The sequence below is a fragment of the Saccostrea echinata genome, unplaced genomic scaffold (assembly GCF_033153115.1).
Source record: "Saccostrea echinata isolate AGI-Se365-2 ecotype Australia unplaced genomic scaffold, CSIRO_AGI_Sech_v1 ptg000045l, whole genome shotgun sequence".
Classification (NCBI taxonomy): Eukaryota; Metazoa; Mollusca; class Bivalvia; order Ostreida; family Ostreidae; genus Saccostrea; species Saccostrea echinata.
The window spans coordinates 1,329,829-1,335,458 of record NW_026889794.1 but is presented as its reverse complement, the minus strand read 5'-3'; the positions used below and the strand labels follow the sequence as shown (position 1 = coordinate 1,335,458).

Sequence of the window (5,630 nt, the reverse complement as noted above, 5' to 3'; positions counted from 1 at the left end):
ATATATATATATATATATATATATATGTGTGTGTGTGTACATATAATTTCTAAAACCATAAAATTGGTATATATATATATATATATATATATATATATATATATATATATATATATATATATATATATATATATATATATATATATATATATATATTATATATATATATATATGACTGCCGTCACGAGAAAAGGACCCTTAAGGTCAAAATTTCACAAAGTGACTTTTTTGTAAATTTTGATAGACGAACTCTTTCTGAGTTCAAATATATATTACTTTTAAAAATATCTCATTTTATCACTATTTTATGATCATTTTAGTAAGGCGCTTCAAATCAACATTGACATTATTCATTGAAGACGGTATGACGTCGCATGCAAACCTTAAAAACACATGTAAACTTTGTACAATGATTTCTTCTTCCAAGCAACTACATGTACATGTAGATTGTCAATATTCAACCTGAAGTTGTTTTAAGTTTGTTATTACATGTGTAGAATTCTAGAAGCGGATTTATTAATTTCGAAAAAAAAAAGGGGGGGGGTCTAGACAGGATCTAGAAGTGGATTATTTTCATTAGAAAATATAATACATGTACTGTGCAATTATTTCAGTTTAGACATGTTATATATATATATATATATATATATATATATATATATATATATATATATATATATATTGATATTCTAGCTCAATTAAAAAATTTATAAAGCACTTGTACATAAAAAAATTAAAAATTACACAGATATTGCGGAGAAAGGGGATATCCAACCCAAATAAAACCTCATGTATTCTATGTATCATCGACGAATTTTAATTTGAACAAATATTCACACACGCGTTATGTTGTGTAAAATTGTTTTAAATAAGTTTAATCCGTTATAGTAGAAAATCATATATTGAAAAAAATGTTTTCTTTTTCCAAGATCATTTTTCTTTTGTATATGCTGAAATATATATATGTGTGTATTTACAATGCTTAATAATATACAATTTCATTTCTGGGTCTGCCTTAGTTATGGAGTACAAATAGGTAAAAAAAAAAAGAGAGAGAGAGAAAAGCACATAATCAAGTCTTAGGATTAGCACTGTCTTATAAAAGTTTATCCCGTATGTGAAAAGTGATACTTTTTGTCAACTTTTTTTTTGGTCTTTTTACAAGTAAATCACAATTTATAAAAACGCAATTATAAATGATTCTGCCCATTAAGGTATGGTTTGCGACCCCCTCCAAATTTTATTTTTTTGAAATTGTACATATGTCGTACATCAATTTGTTTGGAAAGAATAGCTTCATCATTTAACATCATCTTAAAAGATATTGCCCGTTGAGTAAAAGACGCCAAATTTGAGGTATTTGACGCTTTACATGTTCAATTATTTTCAATGAAAAAAAATGATTAATTTTATATATTATCATATTAAAATAATTAAAATGGCATGAATTATTTTATTTTATGCTTAATTTATCTTATTTTTTTATTTCTGTTACTGAAAATGTAAAAATTTGGGTTAAAAAAGAGGTTTTTTCAACTTTCCATAATAAAGTGAAACCAGTGCCATGACAACAAACAAGTAAAAATCACCATTATCTATATCTACCGATTCCACAAAAATCCAAAAAATTGTTCAATGGATAATTTTCATTACAATGGACTAAAAAAATATATATGTCCCCAACACCGTTTCCATGGAAACAGAGGCTATATAATGGGTTTTGTACATGAAAATCAGACCTTTTTACAATTTTCAGAAAGTGTACTCATCAAACTAAATTTTATATGAAATTGTTTTTTTGGCAGAAAATTGACCACAATAACACTCCTTCTATGCTACTAAATAGTAAATAATCAGTTCATGTGGAAAGACTCTTGGTATACATGTCCTACATAATGCACCTTTACAATATTATTGATGAAAAAGTCAATGGAATTATGTTTCAACACCTTTTAGAAATACCTGTATCTATAAACATGCTTGAGGTGTATACATGTACATGTAATTGTTCATCATGGTTTCTTAGCATGCTCCTGTTGGAAAACAAGTTTAAGTAAAACTTTTTGACCTTATGTTGATTTAATCATTTCAAAAGATTTCAACTACATGTATTAATTTCTAGGCATCCTTAGCTAATGTCTTTACTCATCTATGACTGGTGAGGCTTTACATGCTATCACTTCAGTGAAATGTTGCAGGCATTTTATCCAGGTAGCTGCTATCTTAACAACAGTAACAAATATCTACATATCAAACATTTTAATAGTCTGTTCGTTTGTTTGCTTACCCTCCCTTCAAGATTATTTCACTCTTATTGAGACGCCATCACTTGCCAGTGGAGGGCTGCAAATTTAGACCTGTACTCGACACTTATGGCCTTTGATCAGTGAGGGATCTTTTCCGTGCCAGCAAATGCTTGATACGGGACTTCAGTTTATATGGTTTCACCTGAAGGACTGGTCTCCAAGTCCCGCAGTGGGATTTGAACCCGCAATGCAAGGATCAACTCCTTTCCCTGTGATTCTAGAGCAAAGCTCTAACCACTGCACCATGAGGGCGACTTTGATCAGTCCCAGATTCTGGATAAATGCAGCTGTATGTAAGAAGACAATAACATTGGATTTCAAGTTACAAATTCATATTTTAATGAGTTTACAGTGCAAGTACTTCCGATTTCAGTCAAATTGTAAAATTCTGCGAAGTTATTACACTGTCATGAATATTAGACAAGAACAGGAAAAATATAACAATGCCATAATGACACAGATACATATTCTGTCCATTATCTATGGATATTTTACTACAACAATTTACATTAAACTTTACAAACACTTTTTGAATGCTACATAGAAACTTGTTAAGCAGACATATGCCACCTCCAATTAATACATCTGATGCATAAATTTATTTTACTGAATGCAAGTTCAAAGATGGAGAAGCAATGTACTATAATCATCTCAGACTCTTATTTTTTCTAAATATAAAGAAAACAGCTTATAGATAGAATGTTGTTGTGGAATCATTGTTTCCATGGATAACATTTATTGGGTAACCAGTCTCCTCCAAATCCTGGGCCACTGGTATTAGCATATCTGGTTCCACACCTTTGCTCGATCTTTCAACTTTCTTGAACATTCATGAGCTGGAATACGATGGTCTTTACTATAATAGATGGCACTGATGTTCTAAGCAAGAACTGAAGTACTTTTTCTGATTTATTTCCAATTAATGATCCATAATCTGAAATTGTGTGTTCATTTTCATATAATAAAAGGAATGAAAAAAAAATGAAATGAATGAATTTCCAACATACTCACTTTATAACTAATAATGGTACAACTATTATCAAAAATAAATGTATACATTAATTTATATAGATTGAATTAGATGAATGCAATTATATAAGCTTGATGAGCAAATTTTCTAAAACACAACCTAAGCAATGCTAAGATTAAATAGTCATGCATAATCTGGATCTCTTTTTATTTAAAAAATGAGATACTAATAAAAATAGAACTTCATTCACAGAAAGTATTTCCAGGCCCTCATTAAAACCATTCAATCTAAATTAAAACTATCCACATGGTCTTAGGAACTGGGGGGGAGGCATCCCCCCCTAATTTTGCTGATACATGTATATAGAACACTATACACTATAGAAAACATCGCTAAATATATGCTTGTGCCACCTAAATAATAACGTCTGATGACCTTTCATTTTTGCTTGCCAAGGAATTTTAATATTATTGGTAGTGCCCCCCCCCCCCCCCAACTGAAAATGGGTTTTGTTGTGCCCCCCCCCCCCCCCCAGCTGAAATTGCTTCTTACGGGCCTGATCCAGACTATACTAATGTATGTATCACTTGGTGAGGAAAAAATAAATACTGTACTTTAGAAAAGCTCACCTGTATTATGTCATAATTCCAACCTGTGCCAGCTGTCTCTATAAGACCCCATCAAAGGTTACTTCAAACTTAAAAAAAAATAATGAAAATAATAAAATAAAAAAAATTATAATGAAAATACTTATATTTAAATGTACCAACTGACCATGTATCTATTTTGAGAGAACCAGAATTTACCATGTCAGAGTAGGACAATCAACTGAGCTTAGCAATCAGTAAATCATAATCAATACTGGAACATATATAGCCAGTGCATATAAGTAAAAATAGGAAAAGTATTGACTGCGTGTCAACATGTGTGCCAACATATTTTCATAATGCTAATGTGCGTTACTCAATTAGTTTGCACACACCGTTGCAGTTATGAGACTATATCTTTCAAAAAATAATGATTCAATGCTTAAAAATCCCCCTCTTTTGAACCTACTTTTAAATCCTCCTTGAGATTATTAAATTAAAGTTTATGATAAAATTCATATTAAAATCTATCTAGGGAGAAAATCCATATGCAACATATAGATTTAGAACATTTATTTGTTTACTGCATTCAAGATTGATACTTTTTAAATGGATTTGGGCTTCATATCTTTTTCAGTGAGAACTAATTTGCATTGAAAATTAATGTGTCAATCAATAATTCAAACAATTTCATAAAAAAATAACTGATGAAAATGCTTTCCTGATTGTATTAAAAAAAATAGAGAGAGAGAGATGGAGAGAAAGAAAGAGAGAGAAATTTTAAAAAGTTGGATGAAAACTTTTTCTGCAGTGCGGGAATTAAAGTCACATGCACCTTATCCGATATTCGCTGAACATGTCACAATATAAACAGATAAAAGCAGGGTTTACAGTCAGAGGAAACTCGGATTAACATGTACTCTGATCTGTTCATTCATTCCTGTTTATGTCCGTTTACATGGTTTAGGTCATTGACAAAGTTCTGTAATCCGTAGTTGTAATACGCGATTATGAACTACAAATACTTAAAATTAACATTTAAATAATTACCTGTCTGATGCAACTATATCAAGCTGTCAAATACTCCATGACTTCTCTTCCCTGTTCGGAGTGCATACTGCATACACCACTCAGAGTGTAACAGGATCCTGGATGTTTCTTTCTTTCGTTCGTGATGTCATTTTAATATGATCAAGTGACGCGGTGAAGTGCATGATTTACAATACATCTGATTCTTTGCTCCTGCTGACTTGAATAACCGTGCAACTTGCGCAGTTCCGTATTGAAAATAAACTAGTGCTCTTTTATTGCGTCATCAATCGTGCATCACGCTAAGCATTTGTCCGCTAAATTCTTCTGAGATTCCTTTACTTTAAATTGCTAGGCCTATACGATTTTCAACTGGAAATGTGCTTTGTTTGTGTTCATCATTTCGGATTACTTCTAACGCCTACCGAAACGGTAGTATTCACAGCCGAAATTCATTAGTGATTGAATGCTTATTATTGCTGGTTTAAATTTCGCCGGTTTCAAACGCTCAAGTGATTCATAAGAGTTATCTCCCTGTAATCGCAAACCTTACCTTAATTTTTTCTCTCTTTGTTCACCCCTCCTTTGCTCTCTTTAATTGTTAAAACATAGTTTCAAACATTTCCCACTTTCCAACGCTACTATCACTCGCACACACCAAATGGTAATTCGTTTCTTAAAAGAGTCGCTGATGTAATTTTAAAAAGAAAATATTAAGGAGATTGATGTCTGTAATAA

General features: G+C 31.2%; 1 long non-coding RNA gene across 2 annotated transcripts; it reads right to left on the bottom strand.

Annotated features, from left to right (window-relative positions):
• Positions 1-2,785: 2,785 nt before the first annotated feature.
• On the bottom strand, positions 2,786-5,043 carry LOC133201852 (uncharacterized). Of its 2 annotated transcripts, none has more exons than XR_009723159.1 (3): positions 4,914-5,043; positions 3,906-3,973; positions 2,786-3,240 (listed from the first exon to the last, which is right to left on the bottom strand). It is a non-coding gene; the product is annotated as an uncharacterized LOC133201852 (long non-coding RNA). The 2 variants fall into 2 exon arrangements; XR_009723160.1 differs by having other exon boundaries at positions 2,786-3,142.
• Positions 5,044-5,630: the final 587 nt, after the last annotated feature.